Source organism: Falco cherrug, chromosome 9 (genome assembly GCF_023634085.1).
Source record: "Falco cherrug isolate bFalChe1 chromosome 9, bFalChe1.pri, whole genome shotgun sequence".
Lineage (NCBI taxonomy): Eukaryota > Metazoa > Chordata > Aves > Falconiformes > Falconidae > Falco > Falco cherrug.
This window is the reverse complement of record NC_073705.1, coordinates 34803005-34829834: the sequence shown is the minus strand read 5'-3', so window position 1 is coordinate 34829834 and position 26830 is coordinate 34803005. Positions and strand designations below refer to the sequence as shown.

Here is a 26830-nt window from a genome sequence, read left to right as displayed (position 1 = left end):
TCTGGCATGGAAAAGACCAAGCACTGTCCTTTCTGAGCTTGCTATTGATTTCTCAAGAGCTTTAATAGTTTTGTACTATAAACACAACTTTGAAACTGTGGGAAGGATTAGGTTCTGCTCTGTATTTGTTAAATTTTCTATTACTGTGCAGCTCTGGTCCATAACCAGTACCCAAACTCCTCTTAAAATCATTGCACTAATGGATTTAAGTATCTACAATGCAAATGTTTAGCATTATTCATGTCAGAAACCTTTTCTCCCCCTTACAGACTAGTGCATTAATGCTATGTGTTACACCTAGTTATTGAATAGGAAGCCTGATTTTGGGTCTGCAAGGCAAAAATATCCACTGTACTACAAAGAATGCTTTTCTACAGGTCAGCAACACAAAGAAAACAACACAGATAAGCAAGTTTGTACTTTCTGGGCCAAAGCACCTGCAGGACAATCAATGCCCGAACAGGTTACCCTGAAAATAAACCAAAGCATTTAGATACGCAGGACTAGCAGATGTTTAGCAGCTCTTCAAAGTAAATTTTATCATTTCCGTGGTAAAATGCTACAATTCAAATAAATGTTTGTCATCAGCTAAAAAAGGAACCAGTAGAAAATGTAAACAACAACAAAAAAGGAACTAGGTAGCCAACTTCTACACCTAATTAGTTACAAAAATAACTTTGAAAGCTTAGAAAAGCTGATCACTTCCAATACAAAAGTTACAGGAAAACAGATGTTACTTGCTGGAACCTCTGTGCATTTTTGAGACACAAGTGGCAAAATCCTTAGCAAGAAGCAGTGATCATGGGGCAGCGAACGCAACCACCAAATTCCCAGGTTTGAGAGGTTTGTTCAATGAACAAACAAACAATGGCCCTCCACAGAGCAAGGAGAGGAAAACAGTGAGAACCTCTGTCTCCAGCCTGCCATCCCATGGACCAAGTTCTTTTTGCAGAAGGCTGCAGCATTGTAAACACAAAGTGACCTAAGGAAAGTAACAGTATGGGGGAAAAAACACTTCATATTTTCAAAAGTCCTATCATGCCTTTATCAGCTTAAAGAATATTTTCAGCCTCTTACAAGCTGCCAGATATTTGTGTTTCCTCACAGGGAGCAATGTTGCCACTGAGGAAAATAATCTACACTACTGGCAAGATTTGGGTAGAAGTGGTACAAAACACATACAGAGTTATATTCCTATGCAAAACGAGACCATGTTGCACATAAATCTATTTTTTTGTCCTGTTACCTCCAAACTGACAAGAAACACAAGGTGCAGGTTTCAGTCTGCTTCTCCATGGAATGAACCAGGTCTGATGACTGAGAAAACAAAGTTTTGGACAAAGGACTTGCGCACAAAGTACTTTGTGTATGCCACCTCTCACTTGCTGGGCACACCATTCACACACACGTACTTAAATCCATGGAGCAAACAGGTGTGAATACTCCCCCTTGAAAATATCTGTGCTGTTTTAAAACAGCAGAAGAGAGGATACAGCTCTATTTACTTTTTTTTTTTTTCCAGTGTATGTACTGAAGAAGGCTTTTAGCCACAGACTGCTTCATTATTCAAGTTGTGTTTAGCAAATCAGTATTTAGTTACACAGCTCTGAACATGGAAAAAAAGAAGGATGGATCGAATTATGCACGTTAATACACATTAGAAACTCCTACAAGACTTCGACCAAAGGAGAGCAGCTTGGCTCTCCACCACACTGGCCTCCACTGTACTCAATGCAGTCACATTATCACAGGACACCTGAAATCCTGGTCTGGCACCAGCTGCAGCACAAAGCTCCAAGCACAACCCCTGCATCCATACTCCATGCCAGGGAGAGTTGGTGTCACCAGCACTTAGGGGAAGGTATTTTGCCTCCAGCTCCCTGTTTGGCCTCAGTGTTTGCACTAAGAGCAATTTCAGCTTTGAGCTACGCACTTACTAATGCCTGCGGCTTGACTCACTCACTGCAGGCAAAGGAGATTGAAACACCATCACCTTTTTGATATCCACAATGTTTCAGACTCAAGGGATGCACCAGTAATTCACAACTCAAGGAAACAGTGTCTATGTGAAGGAAAACACAACACACATACTTGTCCTAGGGTTGAAACTTGGGCTGAAATCCATGAGGTGTAGCACCAGAAGCTGCACAGCATCAAATTCACAACGAATACTAATAGACCCCTCTATGGGCTTGCTGTTTCCAAGGGTAGTGCCTTACAATCCTGATAAAGCATAAATTATGTATTTTTTAACCTGGTTACACTACTTGGGCTCTTAGTCTGCAGCAGGACCTCATTTTCCCATGCCATTTAACAGCTACGCTGGCTGCCTCTCCAAGTTTTGCTTTACAGATTCAGCTAGGAATTGGGGTTGTCGGAGCACTCTGTGTACACCACGAGGTGGGACAATATTAGACTTTTTCAATTTTAGACACTGGGGCGACTGAATCACAGTTTCCCAAAACCACTCAGGAGAAAAGTGGACCTTTAACTATTATCCTCCCAACATACCAGTCTTTCTGTCCAGCCCCTGACAACATACTGCAAGCCTCCAGCATGCTTAAGGATTCCAGATCCCAAAGACAAAAGGGCTGCATTCATCACTCTTCAGGAGCCTGTAGCCAACCTTCAAATTACATCTCCTCACCTACCATCCACATACATCTCCTCCAGCCATGGCTAAGCTAGTCGGTTTTAAGATGAGCTCTGTGTGGAGCCTAAAAGAACAAAAATCTGTTGCCAGCTGTGAATATTACTCTGATACTGGTTACAAGCGCCATAATATGCTGGTGTAACCCCATGACACCTGGCCCTGCAGTGTTACAAGAAACAGAAGACGTGCGTCTTGCAGGGTTTGGCAATATTGCTAAAAACTACAATCAATTCAGAAACTTGCTCAGGCTTTAAACTAACCATCAGTAATGCTATTAAAGGTACCATACAGAAGAATAAAGATTGCTTGACTTCAATTTTTGTGTCTTTATGCCATATAAAATATATTTGCTAAGAGTCTTTGTTGGTTTTTAAAATGAGAAATCCCATCTTACACAAAGGCATACACTTTTACCCCATCTTGTCCTCTGCGCATGGATGGACAACGATAGCATGGGGTTCACCAAGGAACAAGCTACTGAGCAGACAGCTTCAGTCCTCATGGATGCAGTTTCTGGGAGCACGAGGACAGCACTGGCCAGGTGCAATCCCAGCCCACTGCTATCACACCACCAGCATGTAAATCACTACCAAGCACCTTTTGTAAAAGCAGAGTAACTGATACTCACAGGAGGAAAGATAATACTCTGCCAAGGACACAGGCCATGGAGTCATTTTCCTTGAAAGCTTAAATGAGGAAAAACATCTGAAATGTCAAATGAGCACCTATCATTTAAACCTCCATTTCATAGGCTGTCTAGTGGGAGAGGAATAGGCAAAAAATCTTCTTTACTAACTGTGGTAAAAGTTTATCAAATTGATTACTGCCTATGAAAAAGCCTTTGTCTTTATTTAGAGATCACTTAATAGCAATCACTATTAACGAGATCGCTTTGGGAGCTCAAGGACAACCTTAATGAGCAGGTGGTGTTTGTCTAGAGCCCCCCTGAACAGGCAAGATGTGAGCAGGAACATCCAGACTGTAAGTGTCGTGTGCAGCTATGGCATGACAGTAACTCCACCACACTCGGGCATCTGGCCAACGTCCCTGGCGTGTATGAACCTTACAAATCATGAGAAGTGCACATCTGCACTTAGCCTAAACTTAATAGTTTGCATAAACTAGGTGTGTAAACTATTTTTGTTTTTCACTGAGCATAAAGGTGGGCAAGCTCCGGGACTGGGCCAGAAGCCTCACCTACGCGTGGACGCAACACACAGGAATTTTCCCAGTGACTGGGCGACTCCTGGTGCTGGCTGCAGCAGGGCTTCCCAGGCAAAGTGTGGGCCTGGATGATGCTAAGTTGGTAATTGGTGATATATCCTTTTCTTAGTCTCTATAACGCTTTGCAGTAATGATCCAAAGCTTCACTCCTATTGCTTTTTTATCATATTGTGCATAATAACTATTTTTCCTTTTATCATATTGCATGCTATTTTTTCCTTTGTAGTGTAATATAATAAATTGAATTTGTTCTTATACTTGATTTGGAATTCATTTTTGCTTGACATCCAGTCAATCAGCAAAACACTGACACCTTCCAGCTTGTCACATTAAAAAGTACTTTGTTTTCTATTGTGCATTTGTGAAAGCTTGACTGGGAGAGGTTCAGAGAAACAATACGGGACTGACAGCCCTTGCAGGCCCCCTTGCTTCCACAAAAGGTCTTCTGTCCACAAAAACTGAAAACAGAAGGTGGGGATAGGCACCGGCTGCTGTTGGGCCACATCCACCAGCTTAGCCTACTGCCCCAGCAAGGCACAGGGACAGGCGCACACCCAAGCCTCCCTGGCTCCGATACAGCTTGTTAGCCTGGGTCAGGGAACTAGAAACACTCCCTCCATCCGCAGCAGATCTGCTTCATTAAGGAGCCTGTATGTGACAATGAATTATAAGTATCAATGCCATTATTACAATAATACCAACTGCACTATGATAATAATGCTGTGTAAAACCAGTATCTCAAAACACCCAAATCACAAGACTGAGCAGGATGAAGTAACGTCACCAAGGGCTGCAGTCCCCACCTCCTCATGTTTACACAACCCTCTTCCCCTGTGCTCAGCAAACATTAAAGTGTTAACTCCAAACTTTCAGATCATTTTCCACTTGCCCAACAAAGTATTTCCCACCACCACTTCAATCTGCCCATATGAGGGTTGTAATACCATGACCACAGGCACCCCAGTAGGTTAAACAAGTATTTGAGAGCACACTACACAACCTTGCATATCAAAATTTGTTCTCTTTTGCATCGCTTTGCGGAGATGCAGTTGGGCATAAGGACCAAATGTGGGAGCATCCATCTCTTCAGTTAAAGGACAAGATAATCAGCAATAAAATCATCAGCTGGCTACACCTCCACACTTGACTTGGTGGCCAAGGTGCAGAAAACTGCACTTTTCTGTCCTATAAGTCTGCTTGGAGGGTAACTAAGCATTCATGTTGGATGTCACTCTTGCAGATTTTGTTTCAAAGTTTGTGGACTCACTGCTGAACAAGTGACATCCCCTGGCCAGGTGGCAGCAGACTTTGTCTGGGATGGCTGCAGGGTCCACAGAGGAGTAACCTCCCTTCACAACCCCACAGCTGGCTTACAGGTTAACATGCTGTTCACTATTACCTCTAAACTTACAAGCTGAAAGCATTACATCTCGCAACTAACACTGAAACAAACCACATCCACCTACAATAGCAAAAGATGACCCCCAAAACCAGTTTGTTCATCTCCAATCTCCTCCTATAACACTATGAAATGTGACTAAGTCTTCCCAAATCAAATCATACTTTCCTCACGTTTGTACAGTGCTTTTATTCTCTAAGGGAGGACCTTTGCTGCCAAGGCAACAGTCACTATAGAAATCAGTAAAATAACCAGCCATTTCAGTAACTGCAATGAGCTCCTCATCAGGAGCCAAGATTTTCAGAGACAGTGGGTGTGTTTCAGCTGCAACACTGAGCATCCTTCCCAACCACCCCAGAAAAGTAGAGATAAAACCATTAGTAAAAAACAGGGTTAAGGGGATAAGAACAGTTTCAAGATAAAAGAGTGACATTTTCTTCCTTGGAAAACAAATGCTGATATGCAGACTGATAATGTGTGCACACATAAGCAGGAAAAAAATCAACTGCTGTTAAGGAAGGAAGTTTTAATGCTTTAGAAACCAACCCACAAGTGAATTCCCCAACCCCACTGGTTACCATAAGTTACATGGAGACCAAATACTCTGGATAAAAGCTGGGAGCTCTTATTCTTCATTTTTACACCACGAAACAAACAGTTTGTAACAGCAAGATCTGAGTCACTGTTACAGTCACCTCCTCTACAGGCATTATATCACCACTAACAATAACGCTCTGACACCTCAATAACTGGATGTCCTGTACTTGCAAAGCACCTCTGCATGCCAATTTGCAACAAAAGGGCAATTCCTGTCACAAATTATGTGCTGGGTTATCACTAATGAGTTCTCAAGCAACATACCAAATTGCTTCCCTCCCTTCAGGATAGCCATGCCTCCAAACCAGAGTCTGCCCCTTGCAAGAGGCTCCACCACTAGCAAGCAAGAGACTGTTGGCATTTTAAAACATAACAAAAAAAGCCATTTTTGTGTTGCAACTATGAATATGTGCAAATACAAAATATCTGTAAATATAAAATTGAGGCACAAGTGGGCTCACAAGTTTCAAGGAGCTCCAAGATAGGTTTCCAAGGTCAGTCCCAGATGGAAAACATCCTGTGGACACAAAGTCAGAGCAAGCAGAATTACTACTACGAAAAAAGAGGCTGGGATCAATATGCGAAGCAACGCCCACGTACCCTGAACAGCTCCTTATGCAGCTTCAGAGAGAGAAAAAAAGATGCCGGCATACTACTACATAAATCCACGAGCAGCTCATTTTTTACAAATTACTCTATAGGAAGAAGAAAAAACCACCCCACTGCATATTTCCTATCCTAAATCAACACAAAAATCAGAAATGAAAATCCACTCGCAGGCAGACATCTCAGTATAACATCTCTGAACCCAAGCCGACAGTTCAGTGGCAAGGATTTCAAAATGGAAGTACTTTATCAAATCTGAATAACCAAGCAGCCCACCTTCAGATAGGAAAACTGCTAGTGAATATCTCTGCTACAAAAATGCATCACCTATACTGTGTGTGTGTATGTGTATAGGTATATACATGCAGATGCTCTGGGCTAGGTGATAGATACCTTTTCCCTCCAAACCTGATGAAGGCTCACCCCTCTGCTTCTTCATAGCCCTACACCTCTTTACTCAACTTTCTTCCTCCCCCTGCTTCTTCCTTGGCCTTGGAAGTAGTTATGGAAACCAGCAAACACTCACGAGAAGACTTCACCTGACCAGCAATCTCATGACAGAAGCAGTTGTTAAGTAGGGGTTTTGTTTTGACACTATGGAAATCCTGCTTCGAGTGATCCGGGGTTGGAAAGGACAGGGTGGGGAGGGCAGGTCCTGCCTTTGGTTTCAGTTACAAACAACTATTTCAGACTGGAAAGTCTCCTCAAACACAAACAAGAGAGCCAGAAGCCAGGACCAGAGCCCCAGCTGGCACCTGCAGGAACAACTATGGACTTTCCGCCTACGGCGGAGACAACACAAGCACACTTCTCATTTTGTAGTGCATACCACAATCCTGATGTCTAAATCCTAAAGTAACATGCAATGCCTGCAGCAGAAGTGGAATGAGTATTAGCTTATTTCTGAACGGCTGTAATAGGAAACTCAGCTTCCAACTCCTTGCTGCAAATGTTTTTAGTTCTGTGCAAGGAAGACACAAATAACACCACAAAGTTAATTTGCAAAGGGGCAGAGGGAGAACAACAATCCACAGCTATATTAATCTCCTAAGAATAATACCTTTGAGAGAAAGTGGGTTTGTACTCTTTCACCCCTTCACCCACAAAGGGGTGCATGAAAATACTAATGGAGCATCACAAATCCTTATACGTGGGTAATCTGCTTTGACACCAGGATCTTTAATTCTTCAGCAGAATTCTACAGCAAGACTCAATGCATCCACCACATCAGTCACTTCTTTGCTATATACAAACAAAAATCACCATGGACACCATGACACACGCGCTGCACTCAAACTCTGCACATGTGGTTTCTGGATGGAGGCAACCCTAAGTGTTTCCAGACTCTGTGCTTGGGTGGCAGCAAGTTCTGGCCATCGTCTCTAACACAGCTAAACACACGTCTGTGTTACACCTCAGGATCTGGGTCACCCAGAGATAGGGCAGAACTGGAAATAGAGCCTTGTGTCCTCATGCAACCTCTGAGCTAACTCTGTTACTAAAGAGCACAAAATGATACTTGCCTTCCTCTTGAAACTATCCAAACCTCCTTATATTTATATGCACACACCAGAAGATTTCCAAAGGAAAACAGATGAAACACTGAAAAAAGCAGAAAAAGTGGGGGGGTTTCCCCTATAAGGCATAGAAATGGGGAAAGGATGGGGTAGAGCAGGAGGATGGAAACAAGAAAATAAAGAGAGACTAAATGTTTGCAGGAGGTTCCATATTTTAACTCTGTTAATCACATGCAGGTGCTTTAGGGGTTTGGGGTGGGTTTGTTTTTTTTACCTACACTGAATACCTAAAAGTCATTTATTGTTATAAAGTCAGATTTGTGAGCCTCTGGGAACCTAAGTAGTAGCAAGACTTAAAAAAAAAAAAAATAATAAAAAAAAATACCAAAACACAAAAAGATGTTTTGCCTAAGGAAACTGAGGACAGTTTTGTGACTGATGGCAATGCAGCTCTAAAATGCATGCTCCTGTGTATTCTGCCAAATCAGCCATGCAGATTAGGAAAAAGAAAGCTGGCAGAAACTGCAGTGAAAACAGAGCCTCACTCAAGGCTTAAATCAATTAATTATCATATTTTTTTGGTATTTGGGTTTTTTAGTGAGCATGTATTAGCATCCAGACCACAACAGTTGCCTCCTCCAAACAGCCTTTCCCAGAGCTACAACTGAAGCAAAAGAAAACTAACTTTACATGCTCAGAATCCAGCCTAGAATAATGTTTCCATATTTCATTTTAAGGATTTTATTTCAAATACCCTTCTTTTTAAGTCCAGCACATCAGACCCATATCAAAAACACTCCAAGCCTTGAGAGCTGAAATATAAATACCTATATGTCTTTCATGCAAGACGCTGCTCTCTACATTTCAGCTGTTACTATTCATAAACCCACCCAAAAGGCACACTAACATTATTACTCTTCAATGCTATTACCCTTGTAAAGCAAAACAATTCCTGGATTTGTCCTTATTAGTTTAGTTTTACATAACACATACTGATACCTGGTCTGAAAGACAGAACACACAATTAGTCAAGATTATTTCTGGTATAAATAGTTCTAATCCAGTTTTGGAACACATATTCCTCCTCTTTCGAGCAATACCTGTGCAGAGTTGTACCATAAATCAAGCTTTTAGATCTGGAAAACAATTATCTTTACGAAGGAGAGGAAGACTCTTATTGCATAGTTGGTCTAGAACAACCAGAAACCCAGGAAAGGCTAAAGAAAGAAAGAAGGAAAAAAAGCATTTTTGATCGCCAGTGAGTTACAGGTGTACATCTGCACAACAGGAACTTGTCTTACACAAGCCAGATCTACTGAAAATTCAGATTAACTGCCCCAGCATCTTTCTTTAGCAGTTAACGCTACAAGCAAGAAAACTATCTCTCAGTTCGCTTGCCAAATTTCAGTCACCTTCTCCACTCTTTGCCACCAAATACATGGATGCCAAACCTCGCTGTTTACAGTGGAGATCTGCCACTGTCGGCATTCAGCTTGATGGTAAAACCACACTTGCATTCATTCAGCAAAATCCAGTGAGGCTGGAGGGACCAATCCTCTCCCCTCCCAGTCCAGCTATCCAGCATCTCCTTCTTTGAAAGCAAGAGTGCCAGAAAGGGATGGCAATTCAGACCAGCTCTGTTCCCTGCTCTAAGGGTCCCTATTTTTTTGCCTTTTATAGATAATTTCATGATTGTTGCTTGGCGTTTCAGGACTGCTGCTGCTGCCACTGAATGTGACATTTTGATGCTGCAACAAGTTCCAAATTTCAGAGTTTGGACTTCAGAAACCCAAGATACTCCTCCCCCAGTGCTGAACAGTAGTTTTATCTCTGTATCAGACTCCAGATCTTAATGCCATAATCATACTCAGCTGCTCCCAGTCTACATCAGACATCCCATCCCCCATTACACACACACACCCACCCCCCATTATCCTGTGACACCACCAAACCCTACTTAAATCTTGCTTCTGACAACAATCTGGCACTGAACCCAAAGAACAGGTATGCACAAATGTCCACCCAAAAACATTAAGTATTCCTAACATTTTAAATTGCCAGATACCTTAAGAGCACAAAACAGCATTGAAAACATGCTTGCTTCCACACCGACAGTGATGGCAACTGTGTGTACTACCAGGTATCAGTCAAACAATTTCCAAGACGACAAGCAGAGTCACTTAAAATCATGACAGTGTGTTCAAAGTCTGCAAAATACTTTGGTTTAAACATTCTTCTCAGCTCAAGGTTATGATCAACTATGTTTACAAATAAGGAGAGCTAAGGAAACATAAGAAGCTTGTATCTTGCTATCTAACTGTTCTGGAAATCATGAATATTTCAATAACCAACTGAAAGCTCAAAAGTTCCTCCTACAGACATCCAATGACCTCTAAATCTTTTTTCTAGTGACACACTTGAGGCATAGGAGATGTACCTGTGTCATGTTGTCCTAACATTGTTATGGAGACGTCCATTAGCCACCTGGCAATTCCAGTTCTGATCCCAGGGAGTATATCAGGCAGGGTGGCTCTTGGCCATCCTTTCTTCTTCAAGTAGTGACTCCACCCTCTGGCACACCAAACATGAGAGACTGGATGACTGTGTAACAGATTCACATGCTGAACTGGTAGGTTTTGAACAGGTCAGTGATATCGGTTCAAAAGTAACCCATAATTCCAGCCAAACAAGAGCATCTCAGCTTGAGGTACTGGGTAAGTACAACTAGCTTGCATTCATGTCATGGAAATTAAGCTACATTTATAAATAGTATTTAACAAAAACAGTATTTCAGCTTGCAAACTTCCCCACCCGAGGAAAGCGAACTTCCACTGCCTACCCACAGCCTGTAAAACTGCTGCAAAGCAACTCAAAACAAGAGTGCAAAGCTCAGTCAGCAGTTCATTCATACTTCACAACCAGAAATAGTTAAAAATACTTAAATCAGATGCCTCTGGAGATGGCTGCTCACACAATACCTCTTCTGCCACAGAAGGGATGGAGGGATCAGACCCAGCCTGCTACCATCAGCACATGATTGTCCAGCTGCTAGCATGAGTGCACAGCCCCTTGCAAACTTTGCTTACTAGTCTAAACATTTTCTTTCAACTAAAACAAGGCAAGCGGAGCTGTACACTATGAACTATATGATGCGCTCCTCAAAATCTGTATTTTCTTCCATTGAACGGCACATTAGGTGGGAGGAGTTAATGACTTGTAGCACAGTGCTAGACATAATGTCATTTCTACGATCCACCCCAACATAAGCTCCATGGACTACATCACAGCATACACGTTTTATCAAGCAAGTAACAACTGTAGATGATCCATCCACATGCTACTCACAGCAAAAAAATCAAATTGCTCAGTTAATTTCATTTGGTTTAGAAACTGAAGAGTCACGTCCACCCCGGGGGGGGGGGGGGGGAAGTGTATATGGAAATAAAAATCAGCATTCCTTCCCAGAAAATAGGCATGTGAGTTAACCATTTAATAATCAATTGAAGGATGCCTGTCACCCCAAAAGGATCACTGAGCTGCTTGCCTGAGAAAAGAGGACTTTTCTGCTACACACATAGGTTAACATACAATAAGGAAGACAATAAGCAGCAAGAGAACTACAGAAACCCAGTGGCACTATTCTCCAGGAACCAAAATAAATTACAAGGAAGGAGATGAGAGGGAGGGAGAGGAGGGAGGATTTAAATCTGTGGTCATGCAGATGCCATAGCTGCCTGCAAGCAGATGGGCGAAGCCCAGATTAGCAAGGTATTAATGAAAGCAAGTCAGTAATGCTGATGAAGTGCAGCTCAAAAATAGCTGAACTCTGACCTGCCTCACCGAGCAGAGCAAAGTCCTCCTCTCCCAGACACATTAGTGTCGACCATGAAGTCAAAGCTCTGCTGACTGGTGGGGAAGGATGGGAGATCACAAGAGAAGCAGAGCATGGTTGGAAAAAGCTGCTGAGGCTGCAGCTAAAAGATGAACGGCAAAGTAGATAACAAAGCAGCAGCCACTCAGGAGAGTGTAATACTCCTTTCAATCAACCTTCAACAGCAAGGTGCAAAAGGCTCACTGGGAATAAGCCCTTCCCGTACGCAAACACTCAGAAGTCACACCCTCTAGAGATGTCCAACAGGATGCAATATCCCTGATGCATACCCAAGTAAGCAAACAAAACAAGGGAGTAACAATTACACTGATGTTTCTAACGTGCAGGGGCTCATCTGAGCAGTGGAGGGGTTAGGATGTTATGATACTACAGAAACTCACCTGAAGAGGAGCCCTTGAAAGTGAGACACCAGTAAAACCCCCTTCCACCACCTCATGACAGGCTCCATGACTACCCAGCACTCCCTCAAGGCCTGGGAAATGTATATATGCCTCCTTAATACATTAGTAAACAGAATATTTTAAGAGAAAAAAAAAATAGGGCCAACCTGACATAGCTGTTGCTTTACCTACGCATCCCATGGTCAGACTTGCTCTACAGGACTATACTTGAACTGTGCTCTGACATGCATTGGTTCATGTATTATTTAGTCAGGCCAAACAGGTGAAAGGCAAACCTTAGGTAAATCCTAAGAACAACTCCAAGATCTTCCAAACTTGATAAAACATGGCATTTCAATAAAAGCTTATAAAAGAAAAATTCTGTATAGAAAGATCAGGAAAATTCACCATCAGTCCTCCAGCAATGCTAGTGCTTCTCCTCCAAGCAATACAGAGCTGTTGAAATGACTACTGATGGGGGAAAAAAAACTGCACTATTTTGGAAATTACAAAATCAACTACTGTAACGTATTCACACCAAGTTATTAAACAGTCACAGTAATTTGCATGTGGGGTTTACAGGGGGTTTTTTTTGTTGTTTGGGTGCTTTTTGGGGGGGTGAGGGTGGGGCTGCATTATCAGAGATTGCACAGAACATAAATACACATGAAACTTGCTTTTAACAGCAAATATATTCTTATCTGTCCTCAGGCACTCCAAAGCTTTTTCACTGGGTCTGAAAATACCTAAATTCACAAATATTTAATGTGGGTGAGGGGCTAAAAGTACTGTGGCAAAAATACTGATGATTTCAGCAGCTCACCCTATGTGACACCACAACAGCACTGAAAAAAAAAGTGACTTACAGGTTTTATCTCACATCATTAGTGAAACAATGTAGGGACTTGACTTAATTTGATCCTGAGACTTGTGCTGGTTTGAATCAGTCTTCGGCAGCCAGATTACTAAAGCCTGACCTCACAGCAACAGCCCAGGAATAAAACAGCATCTCCCATCAAGCACAGGCAAACGGCAAATGCAATGACTGGCACATGAACCAGCCCAGTCCAGCCGCAGCACACGCATGCAATTAACACAGCCCGCCTCATCCCTGCTGAAATGCAAGACATGCCATGCACAGTACCATGTGATTTAACATTTAAGGAGAAAAACAATGAACTCAGACTAGAAAAAACAGTGGAGACAGCACAAGGATACTGCGCTCCTTTACATTATGGGGATTTCTTGCCCTCGATGGAAGGCACAACGTGATCTCCAGGATATGGGTTGTTGACAGCAGGGCTGAAAACTTTCCTCACTTTCTGAGGAGTAATGAGGAAGAATCAGTATTTAGAAAGACCCTGAGAAAAAACGGTACACCCAGCAGGGAGGGGAACATCACACACACAAAAATCAGGAAACTTCTATTTCCTTAGTTCACAAAAAGCCAGTTTTTGCCAAGTAACCAATTTCCCTACGTTCTTCATTAAATAAAATATGAAGGACAGGCAGTGACGTAAAATATAAATGCATACGCTTCCATAAGCAACAGGCCCTGTTATGGTAGATGCTGCACATATCCTGTTGTTCTCAGTGATTTATGTCCCATAATGGAGGGCACAGAATTCAGGGTCAAGTAGTAGGCAAGGAAGTTTTACATTAACAAATGCTGTATTTATATTCACCTTTGTGATCCACGCTGCCTAGAAATAGCAGAAACTGCTTTGGTTCCTGTATTATTTAGTCAGGCCAGAGGTGAAAGGCAAAAATCAAACCTCAAGACAAACATCAGATGATTTTGGTGTGGATCTCCACCAAATACAACACTTGCAATGAGATGGGCAGGACACTCACCAGTTCAGTAGTTAAGCCAGAATGGCTGAAACAATCCAAGCACTTGGACACACACCTGAGTGCAAACACAATGTCTTTACAATGTCAAGCGTTAGCAGTCAGAAGTATTGCTTTGGCAAATTCCCCTGGGAAAGAATAATAGCTACCCATGGAAGACTTGCCCCTTATCACTGCCATCTCCTTTTTCTTACTGTTTTTATTATTTCAGGCAGTTGACTGACAAATAATATTGTTACAGTGCCCATGTTGACAGTGCATGTTTCCTTTCTCATATTTGCAAAACCTGATTCAAAAGGCACAGCAGCTTCCAAATAACTGGCAGCTGGCACCTCAAAGTTCAGTCAAGAAAACTAACTGTGAATCCAGCTGAAAACGACATTTCCCCTTGAAAATCAGGTATGTGGTCTAAGATATTTTCAGACTATCTTTTTACTACTCTGTATTTACGAAGTGGACTTGAGCTGACCAAGTTCAGGACTCACACTGTGCTTAGCTGTACAAGCAACTTCTCTAGCATAGGACAGAACCTACAAAGTTCCAAGACAGTTGTGCTCAGGTCTTGAAAGGACCACACACTACTCTTTCCCACCACACAGGACTATAAAGGTTGTAAGAACCCACTGAAGATCCAGAAATAGCAGGTCTGCCCCAAACACGGGGAAAATCTGAAGCCATACATCAGCTCATGGCTGCCTCCTCCCCCGATTATTCAGAGGTTCGACAGAACTGGAAGTCATCTTCATACCCAAAGTGATTTCTGAGTATAAAATCACTTCTGCTTACCTATTTTGAGAGGAAATTACAGACAGAAGTTCCTCCCTATTTCAAAGCTCTGCATAAAGCTGGATTTATCGATGCAGACCTATGATTCATCAGTAGAGCAGGCTGTAGGAGACAAACTGTATTATGCTGGAATCTAGCAACATCGGGGGGGGGGGGGGGGGGGGGCGGGGAGGGGAATCGGGAGCATTCATCTCAAACCGAAACCTAGACAAAAAACTGTGAGTGTTCATGCCCTCAAGCTTTTTTCTTCCTTATTTTTCTTTTCATCGCAGTAGCATCTGCCCTTTCCTCCCTCCTTTCCCCTGTGCTCTGCAGCTTGTGTCAGCCCCATGCATCAGACCCTCCCCAGCCGAGCAGCACACGCTCCAGATTAAAGGTCAACAGGCTTAGGGGAAAATGGATAGGCTGCTAACACCAGGGCAGTGCGAAACCATCACCCAAAACAGAGCGCAGAATATTTCAGGTAACTTTGCGACAGACGGGCAGCAGCGCCGGCAGCCCAATGAGCCCTGGCAGCCTCCTCCTCCCCTTCCAAAGGATTTTAAAAGAAGGAGAATCAGTCTCAAAAAGAGAACTGTAATGCCCGAGGACTGTAAATAAATTATGGGCCTGTTCATCAATTAGCTCAGGCTGCACTGAAATGAAAGCTACAGCAGGCTCTGTAATCACTCAAAATAAACTCCTCTGACAGGATCGCTCCTGTGCTGATGGCTCAATTATGCCTGGGAAGACCGTTACAGAACATTAAACATTAACAAAAGTCTGAGGCTGCGTTACTTTTCTCCCAGATAAACCTAATTCAGTAACTGAGTGCTTTTAGCTTAAGTAACCCTGAATCATTGGATCAATTTTTTTTTGTCACCTTTCTCTCACAAGTTGCAAAAGCCAGGCCACCACATACAGGGAAAATGTTTGCAGATAGCCCTTTGCTAGACAGTTACATTTTTAATATACGGGGAAGATATTTTTATCCTTTAAAAATATACAGGGTCTGGAAGAGGGTTGTTTATGTAGATTTAGTAGCTCAGAAATCAAATCAAGGGCAAACTGTTCTACTAGGTTATGAACCTCCCTACAAGAACTTCTTCATTTCTCTAAAATTCAGTCCCTAGCAAACAGTTGCACAACTTTTTCTGAAACTGCAAGGAGAACCATGAAGACAAACAAACTCCAACACAGCAGAAAGTTACTCTCATTTCTCATTTTGCTTTTGCAATATATTATTTGCTTTTCATTGCTTCAAGTTTAACAGGACTACAGATATGCTTGCCACCTGAAGTGTCTCTCCATTCTCTCTCTGCAACTGTACTAACACAAAATAGTTTCTTGAGGCTTGCCCAGGCCGTATCTTTGCTGTTCTAACTTAAGTACAACATGCAAACACAATTCTGAGTGCTGAACAATGCCAGGATTTCACTGCGGATTTGGGTAGGGTGTGACTAGTTTAGAACAGACAAACCAATGTCCCCAAAGAAAAGCACGTGGCTGAGATTAGAAGAGAAAATTTCAAAACACAAAAGGAGTTAGAAATAATAAAGAAGCAAGCCAGAGAGCTGGGAAGATGAAGAAACTGAAATCAAAGGCGCACCAAAACTAACTAGCCAGTGGTCCTCCTTCTAAATCCTCCTCATTCTTGATGCTTAATACTCAGCAATCCCAAAGCATCAGATTCCCCAATATAAGTTGAATGTAACTGGGTACAACTTCACAATTTTTAAAAATTAATAAAGTATAACAGTGTTAGCTTTCTTACTGATGAAAAATCCGCTTGACTGCTACACTGATCTTTTTCTGTCACTGGGAGCAATGAACTTTTACACCTAGTTATGAAAAGCAGCCCAGTAACAAGGGATAAAGAATACTGAAGCATTTTGAAACTTAACTGAGTAAAACTAGCTGCTTGTCTTCAGGATTCTTGTCCAGAGGCTGAAAGAGTAACTTAAATTCATTTTTAAAAGAGAGAATTTCCAGATTCACAAATCAGGAGGTAAAATTTAACTTGACATTGAATTCCACCAAGCTCTGGATATGCTTTTATCTACAGCCCCTTGCAAAGAATCAAGCTGACTGCCTTCAAGTCATTTGCCCTGGGAAGGTGTTAACGTTACAAGTTTTTCTGAACTAAATATTATATACCTAAACATTATTTCACTCTGTTGACCTAACTGCTATTTTCCCTCCACCATGTCCTGAGCACAGACTACTTGGCACAGCATGCTTGCTGGTTTTCAGGATCCATCTAGGATGGATATCCAGGCTATCTGAAATACCCCTGGATATTTCCTTCTTCATTTAGCACTGAAAAGGATGGTTCACTGGTTATTGATGTGTGGCTGGGGGTGCTACAACAGGAGCTCGTCTGAACCAAAGGGCAGCTAGAGAAATCACACTGTTTTCAAGACTGACAAAGAGTTAAAAAAAGAAAGCAAACAGAAATAAACCCATCCCCCTAAAACCAAAGACAAAAAAAGCTTCAGGAAACAAACTTTTCAGCAAAGAAAATATGGTTTCCTTTAACTGGCTTTTGCCCTTATTTTAGGAAAGGCAGCAGAAAACATATCCAGACAAAGTTACAAGGACCAGTGATAACCACAAGGAACAGCGATAAACACTGGGTGAAGAGTTGCTGACAAAACACTGCATAATGGCCGCTTCCTAAAAGCAATGCTTAAAAAGCCTGCTGCTTACAAAGCATGCAATGTATTTCCCCTTTGCTTGGCTGTCGACTACTTTTCTCCTGATACTCCACATGCTTATTGCAAAATAAAATGCCTTGTAAGAGTGCAGTAATACAACCAAGCAAGAAAATTTACATTTAGTAGCAAAATTATGGCCCCAGTATTTTCTGTGGTTTTTTCCAACTACTCAAACTATCCCCATAAACTATCAGAACATAAACGATTGAAACAGCGTCAGTCTTCTTAAGGCTTTGCTCTTGAGTAGACTAACCTGAATTAGCTCAGCCCTTCTAGAAACAGCAGCACGCATACTGTAGTTCTGATTTTAAACCTGAACTGAGCGTGCAGGAGAGCCGATGTTACCGACATGAAGCATTCGAGCCACTCATCTGAATTCAGCTCCAGTTGCTGCGCTCCTGAACTCAGGTTACCTGTGCCAACAGAGTTCAACAAGCCTTTTCTCAGGGGCAACCCCTCCCTCCTGCCTTGTGTTACCACCCTCCACTCTTGTGCTTCGGTGACTGCATGGCGGCAAAACTGCTCTTTTTCTGTTTTTCAGCTGGGCTGGGCAGTTGAACCCGCTGGTTGCACAGTCACACAAACACAAGCAAGTCCTTCCCCTTTTGGTGGCAGCAGTGAGTTGTCAGAGCAACTCGTATGTTAAAACCATACCTCAAGTTTCCTAATATGCCCTTCTATTTTTAACCATTTTCCCCACCTTCTTTGCCATGTAGACAGCTGCAGAAAGCAGCTGGAGACAACAGAGTGTTCCATCAGGCAAGTTTCCCTGGCAAAAAATCATCCACAGGCCAGTGGCAAGTGCACAAGGGGCAGCAGAGACACTCAAACATTAACCTTGAGCCCACAGCTCAAGGTAGGCAAGAGGGAACAGAGCAGTCTTATTTTTCCGTGTCCCCCGTGGCCACAACAGCTCTTACCGAACACAGATCATGGCAACCTGGTTGTCCAAAGGACTGCTGCTCTCCTGGCCTCCTGGCTCATGTAAACTGGCCAAGATCCTAATCAGCACCTCTCAACCCTAAAACCTCAAAGGCGAGAAGCTTACCTGCATCTGCACTTAGCTGCCCAGGCCGGCTCTCCCAGGACAGAGATGGAGGGACCACTCCTGTAAGGCAGCATTACCATTCAATACAGCACTTGAGAGCACTGGCTAGGATGTCCCCAGTACAGAGACCTCAGGTCTTGGGGAATGGTTTTGATTCGTGCTCTCCAGGCTTGGGTATCTCCTCCTTCAGGCACTTGGTATTAGGTGTAAGACACACAGCAAACCCTGAATTCTCTCCTCCTGTGGTAGAACAGCTTTACAAAGCTCAGCTTTAAAAAGATAACGTGCAGACGCCCTGTAAAGTTAGCCAAGCAAAAAGGGCACTTTCCTGAGCAGCAAGAGCAGTTTTGAGCTTTCACAGGCAGATAGAAACTCAGGGTTGAAGAGCGAAGGCTGTGCAAGGCACTGAGCCACACGAAACAGCACAAAGCAGGCTTTTGGGTTTGGAGGTTTCTTTTGGAGTGAGGTCCAGGTATCTGAGCTATACCCTCAAAGGTCTTGTTAGGCCCAGGCATCTCCAGGAAGAAAACTGAGAGTGTCCTTGTAGGACGAGGCAGACCTCTGGGATAAGACAGCTGGGCTGAGAGCCTGGCACCTAAAAGGAACACAGCCTGGGTAGGCCAAGGTACAACTCCAGTGTCCATTCAGGGAGCTTATGAGTTTAGCTGGAAGTTTTGAGTCATGCTCTTGGATGTGGCAACTAGAATAGCTTAAGTCCTGCTTAAGCTAAGCCCTTTTTCTTTTCCTCAAGCAACGGCTGGAAACATTGCAAATGAGGCTACTTTTGCTGTTCTCATATAACATGTTTTCATGTGCTATAAATTTTCTATACTTCCAAGTTTCTTGCACAAAGTAAGCTTACTGCAAATGCAATCAATTAAAACTTAAAGCAAATGCAGACAGGATTGTACAGATTATAAGTACCAAATGCCTCAGACAAATCCATTTCTTACATGCCTACAGAAACAAAAGGCAAAACAGACATCTGGTGTGAAATTAAGCACAGCAAGACCCACAGCAAATCTTCCCAGCTCAAACAAATTTGAATCACAGGATCCTAGGAAACAAAGCTGCTGAGGAAAACAGCCCATCACCACGAACCCATTTAAAATTAAGCTTCATTAATAAGTTACAGTATTTACAGATAGGCAAGCAGCAGAAACTGATGTGATTCAGCAATTGTCATGCTGCTGCTGTGGCAAAGGAAGAAAAAAAACTCACCATGAACATAACAGGCCCATATCCACAGGCAGCACAGGAGGCAGGTAGACCTGAGAACCTGTTCCCCACTACCACAACAGCTCTTACCAAACACAGATCATGGCAACCTGGTTGTCCAAAGGACTGCTGCTCTCCTGGCCTCCTGGCTCATGTAAACTGGCCCAGATCCTAATCAGCACCTCTCAACCCTAAAACCTCAAAGGCGAGAAGCTTACCTGCATCTGCACTTAGCTGCCCAGGCCGGCTCTCCCAGGACAGAGATGGAGGGACCACTCCTGTAAGGCAGCATTACCATTCAATACAGCACTTGAGAGCACACTGCTCTTGTTGGTTTGTGGATAACTATGTGTCTTAATCACCAGCTTCTGCAAAACTCTTCTGGTCTCAAGTTACTTCCATGAAGAGTTGAACACTTATTATCTACCACCACCACCCAACTGCTTCAGATTTCAAGTTTCTTGCTCACATGAAATAAAAGCATCATCGGCCTACGGTTCCTCCAGCACAACAGCAATGCATGAGGTGATCCCACAGCCTGGCATGCTGTGTTTTTCCCCTCTGCCTTGGAGAAACTTGGAACTGCTCTCTTACGAAAACGATTTATTCTTTGCGCATGGGGAGGAGGTCTCTGCAATCCTTAATCCACTAGACTGTATCACTTTATTAACCAGTACAGAAACCACAACAGCAGCAAACACTCACTCGCAAAACCAGGGTCTGCAAGTAACTTCACTTCTCACCTCCTGGAAAAAGGGAGTTCCAGGGGTGAGAAACGTCTTTAGCAGCTTTTACAAGCATTGGGAGCATACGTTAATGATTTACCTGACAGTCTGTAAGCAGGTATGATAAGGTTGTGTTTTGCTATAGTCTGCTTTCCTGCTTTCATCTGCATAACCAAATCAACTCAAAAATGAAGTGGGCATGGTAATACTTGACAGAACAGGAAGAAATTAATGCTCCTCTAAGCTTGCTTACTCCATGCTGATTTAAAAAAAATATTTTTATAGCTATGCACATACACACACACACAGACTAAAAACCAATGCCTGGAGATGCTCTCCTGTGTATGTATACAAACTTATTTATTAAAATACACACACACACAGATGAGCTACAGTGGTCAAGTAAAAAAAAATTGTTCAACTCCTCACTATAGATCCATTAGAGAGCTTCCAGATTAAAGTATTCAGTTCAAAGGAGGTTTATAATGAGAAGAAAAGGCAGCTACGCCAGAAATGCACAAATAGGAACACATACCATGGAGCTACACATCTATCTAAAACAGAGCTTATGGATAAAGTTATATTCCTCTTTCTGAAACACGTTCAGCTCACCAAGAAGATTTCCACGGTTTCCTCGTGACTCACTGTATTCCTCTACACACCCAGGGCCACCCTCTTCTACAACAGAAGCATTCACGTTTTTGGGTGGCGTGTGACACCGTGACACACGCAGAGCAGCACAGTTGCATGGTACTGACTCTTCCTACGGACAGCTGCTAAAAAATCTAAAAAGTCTAAAATACTTGCCGTTTCACATAAACACTCACTGTAACTGCCCTGGGGATATCTGGCAGCAATTAAGGAGAGGATTTAGGGTGGGGAGAGGTGCCCAAGATGGCAAAAGGGACAGCAGCTTGTCCCTGACTTCAGTTTATGCAAGCGTCACTGCCACACCTTGTAACTCCAATCACCTGGTACCAGTGTGCTGCAAACAAAACCTCCAAACGTAGAAACCACGGAGAAACTCCACTGTGCCTTAATGTCTGGCTGCGGTGAGAGAGGAACCCGTTTGATGGAAACATGCCAGACCCAGGACACAATCTGGGGGGACAAGACTGGAGTACCTGACGGCCGGATAGCTGCTCCCCCAGTTGCTGGAAGCCTGGCTGGCTTTCATTTAGGAAAACAAGCCAAAAACAAACAAACACACACAGAAAAAAAACCAACCAACAAACACAAGACTAACCATAAGCTTGAGTGCCACCTTAAAAAAAAAAAAATATCCCCCAAAGCTGCATTTTAGATCTTAACGTATCCAAGTCCTCTGCTTGCTTCCAAATCACAGCCCCTAGCCCTTCACAGCAGTCGAACACGCCTTCTAACTAAAACAGGATCAGCCAGAGCCAGAGAGCTACTCACTCACGGAAATCAGGTGGCAGGTAACAGCAGCCAGCTCCTCGTCCCTGCTGCCAGGCAAACGCGGTGCTTACCGCAAGCGGGAAGGCAGAGCGGCAAGGCCCCGCAAGCCGAAGCCTTTCAGGATCCCTCCTCCCCCGCTCCGGCGGAGCGGCTGCCGGGGCCGAGGATCTCGCCGGCGTCCCCCCCGCGAGCCGAACTTCCTTCAAATTAAAAGTTGCCTTTCAACTTCGCAGCGCCGCTCCCCGCCCCGGCCCGGAGGCGGCTGGAAGGGACCGCGCGAGAGGTGAGCCGGCCACCGGCGGCCACCGACCGCCCCCGCTGCGCCCGGCCACGCCGTCTCACCCCGCCGGGTGCGTCAGCAACGGCCGAGAGGAGGCGGCGGCGGCGGCGGCCGGGCAGCGCGGCCCGGCCCGAGGGCTGCAGCTTCCTACAGCAGCCGCTGTAACGCCTCGCCGCAGCTCCGGGCGTTACCAGCCAAGTAACAGTTAACACGACATTCGGATCTGTTGACCTTGCATTAGTATTACTTTTGAGAGACTCAAGATGACACTGTGAAGCAGAAAGAGTCAGTGCTAGGAAGAAGGATTCATTTTTCCAATGTATATAAATACCAGATGTTGAGGCCCACTCTGGGGAAAAAAACAACAAAAAAACCCACACCAACAACAAAAAACCCCACAAAACCAAAACCCACGACAAAAAAGTCTTATTTCACAACACTAAAAGCAAAACAACAAATTCCCCAACCTTTCAATGAAGTTTTTGGCTACATCCCACTGCTGCCACCAGCAGCAGAGTCCCCAGGTAGGCAGCATCGCCAGCCACGAAGGGCACGCATCCAGCCTTTATCCCAAAAGACACACCAAGGACTGGAAACATACAGGATCAAGGAAGCTTGCACCTCCTACACACAAATACAGAGGGTGGCACAGATGAGCACGAAAGGAAGGCGTGAAGCATTCCTGGTAAGCACGAGAGGGAGTGGAGGATGTCTACTGGTCACTCGCCTCCGGACAACGGGAGGTCTGTGTAATTGAGTACAAAACCACAGTACAAAGCGGCCGGAAGCCACATGTTGCAAAGACCGATGTCATGATCAGTGCCAGCAGAGTGTGTTCCAACAGTTTATACAAGAGCAAGGACTCTACACAGTCCACTGGCTGCTGTACACAAGAGAGATACTGTCCAGGAGTGAAGTCAGAGGCGTATGAAGTCACCTGCTTCCACTCCACAGATGAAATAATGTAGGGAAAAAAGACGACACCAGCATTAACAAATAGCATCATCAGGTTTTCTGAACCCCATCCCAAGAGAGGGAGCCTGTTGCCAGTAATACCAAGGAATCTGCAGAGCCACATCGAAGAAATACAGGGTGGAAAAAGTTTTTCCAGAAGCCGCACACAGAAATCCTTCCATATTAATCTTGTCATGCATAAAAGAAGTATTTTTAAGGAGTAGCTGGTTTGGGTTTTTTAATAGATACATGCCCCTGAGCACAGCCCACCAGTCCTTTACTCCTAACACACGTAGACAGCCAGGTATCAAATGCAATGACACGTTCATGACCAGCTCCTCCACAAAGCTGAGAAGCCAAAGACCACAGGTCTGTCAGTAACCTTCAAATACTGGTGTGGAGAGGGGTGGGGAGGAGGTTTTGATGAAGGACACTGAACATCAAATTGTATGTCTTCAAGCACCAATTCAAGGAGAACACAGCAAGCACTGTGTTTTGCTGGTGAGCCCAGCCAATTCCCCTGCCTTTAATTAATTTAGAAGTCTTTTGTTTTAAATGTCAACACAAAAAAAAAAAATCACTTTGCTTCAATGGTCCAACTTGTCCCTTTCTCAAACAGCTTTTCCCCTAATTTATGAATTAAAAACCACATAGGCTCATTCTTCTTTTTCTGCAGATCATCATTAACATGGGAGCTGGCACACTCCAGCTCAAGTGAACTAGCCATTAGATTTCCTTTTTCATAGCTCTTTTAGGAAGGATTTTAACAGGTAAATTAAGTTGCACCTCCAGCAGGCCAGAGAGTCATGTCCAACTCAGCCCATTTTATTTACAATTAAAATTAAATTTCAAATAGAGTTAATATTAAATTTCAAATTTAAATTTATTTTTTAAAAATCTGGGAAGAGACAGAGAGTGTGGATGAGCCACTAGTGAGCTCCTTGTGCCTTTTTCCCAGTAGTCTTTTAGTAACTGAGCTCCTAACACTCAATAAATCCATCTGCCCAACCTCATCCTGCTTCCTAGGAGGGATTCTGGGGTAGAACTGGTATTTACTCATTATCCAAATATTTTTTAGATGCACTTCAATCGGTACCAATTCTGTAAATTCCTCCTATTGAGCACATATATGAGAAATCAAAGGAATAATTAGAAGGCACACTACAGGACATGGATTCCTTGTCATGTAGATGATGCTCCTGTCTACTTTGGGCCATTACACAACTCATGGGACAGCAGAAGTCACCTGGTGGGGATATAGGCCAACTTAATAACTCGCTTCTGACAATAAATGCATTCATATTTTACAAAAATGCTCTTCTATTACTCCAGTAGATATTATCTTTGCATTTTTTTCCCCAGTGATCCACGACTGTTTGGGTTCAGTGACCTCAAGGCACATAACAAAACCAGCCCTGTTTTCCCACAAGTGAGGTGGGGCCAGAATGGAGAAGAGACAACAATTTGACGAGTATTACAGGTAATTAGAAGTGAGCTTTGGGAACACCTTTTCAACATATTTAATCATTGTGTATTTAAATATTTCATGGGTACAGACAGATACAACTTAATACCCTATAAAGTCCTGAACAAATAAACATAATGAATTCTGCCAAAGTATGTGCAAAAGTGGTTTGGTGGTTGTTTTTTTTTTTTCTCCTACATAATTCAGCCAGGGCGTATTTAGCCTAAGGGCTAAAACAGAGGATACTTGAAGTGATTACATCATTTTCTTCCTATAGGACTGAACATCTGGGAGTACTGCTCTCAGTTAAGTGGCTGTTAGTCTGCTTCAACTCCACCTTCTCACATCGCGCTTCAATATGAGGATGACTGTAACAATGCCTGAAGAAGAGAGACAGACACTGAGCGTTGACCTGTTTGCTTCTTTCCTGATCAGGACATGAGTTATGTGACCCAAGAGTAGATTTCAGGTTGATTGCTAGCACGTAAAAGAAATAGCCACTACTGCGCTTCAGCACTAATGTTTCTTGGTAATTCAAGCACCATACATACATGACAAGAGAGGAAGCACCTCCTAAAAGCCTTGCTGGTGAAAGGTCTTCCTTGCCTTGACAGCTTAAATATAAAAAAAAAAAATCAGAGTAACCAGGCTATATTGAGTCACCTTTTTCCTTGCCCATTGGTAAAGAAACTGTACATCAGCAGATGAAATCCAACAGTGAAGGTGAAAAGTAAAGTCTTCGTGCAAGTGAAAAAAAACCATACTCATTCACACCACCAAACAAACTCAACCCCAAGTCCCAAGCACTGCAACAGAGCTGAAGGAAAACAGCAGTGATGCTACCTCCAACAGAGCTGTGGGCATGGCTGAGAAACAAAAAGCATAAAGATGTAAAGGAAGCATTTTTACAGGATCCAGCAGGGAGGCACATGGCTTACTGGCTACCAAGAACCATTACCAACACAAAAGGGGGTACAAGTTCAAAGACTGATTACTGATTTCTAGGATCAACACCTACCAGAGTGGTTATGTTCATGTCGCTTCACATGTGCGATATAAATCCACACATCCACCACAAATGCCCCAAAACCTTTCAAGCACTTTTTTTTATCGTTTTACTTCAAGTAACCTGATTCTTTTTTTGTGATATATCAGTGACCAATGTGCTACAGGAGCGTTAAGTTACTCTGATCTTCATTTGCCTCAAAACACTTTAAAACACCGCATTCAACAACAGCTCAAGGACAAATTTTTAAAAGTTATTTGAAATACACTATTTGGAATATACAGCTCATTCTCTTCAGAGGAAAGCTATCTGGGGTCTTAACTACAACGTGACTACCTGCTCATTTGAAAGGAAGCATTAGCTATTGCAGTGTATGACTGTTTGCTATAAGCATCAAACCCTCTACTTCGCATTTAGTATCAGAACATGCTGAACAACCCATACCACTCTAAAATTGCTGCTTATTAGTCTTTCAGCACTTTCAACCCCCCCAAACAAGTGACCTAGTTTATAGCAAACTCATTGTGCAATCTGTAATGCAGATCTCTCCAGAGATGCTGTGAATGCAACAAACCCTGTTGCTTATTATTTATATCAAGCTTATATTTTCTTCCAGCTCCATGCTGGTTTTTTTTAACCACTTCTCTTAAGCTGAAATATCCTTGTAAAGAAAACACAAAATTGAGGACATTGTTAAGTTTTGAACAGCTGTGGCAGAGACCTTTCAGCACATCTGCTTTATGATCCAAAGATGAAGTACTTTTTATTAAACATGCAAAAATGCTCATCGCTAAAACAAGCCTGTTCTGGCCACCACTGCTTCACCCGGTCTTCTGAGGGTTTTCAACTAGCAAATGTGTATGTTCCTGTTTGATATAACACATGATTTTGAACAGGCCAGTACGTTTAAAAAAACAAACTGAAAAAAAACCCTGCAGTGGACAGCACCCCCAGTCTATCATCTTTCCTATTAAGAAATAACCTGAAACTTTATTCTTACATATATAATACAATAATAGTATTTATTACTTTTACATCTGATTACAGCACTAAGCCATTACAACTTATGTGCAAGGCTGTTAAGAACAGACAGTTGCTTTTGAATGTGAAAAAA

General features: G+C 43.0%; 1 protein-coding gene across 7 annotated transcripts in view; it reads right to left on the bottom strand.

Annotated features, from left to right (window-relative positions):
• The window catches only part of SGMS1 (sphingomyelin synthase 1), a 98320-nt gene that overhangs the window by 14292 nt on the left and 57198 nt on the right, over positions 1 to 26830 (bottom strand). Inside the window, exon 1 of one of the 7 annotated variants that reach the window (XM_005446259.4) lies at positions 22012 to 22385. The exons of 3 other annotated variants lie outside the window; for them this stretch is intronic. The gene's annotated coding sequence lies outside the window, so the exon portion shown is untranslated. Of the gene's footprint in view, positions 1 to 17854; positions 18006 to 22011; positions 22386 to 26830 lie in introns of those variants that run through there. 3 more of the 7 variants (XM_027815321.2, XM_027815323.2, XM_055720216.1) reach the window with 3 other exon arrangements.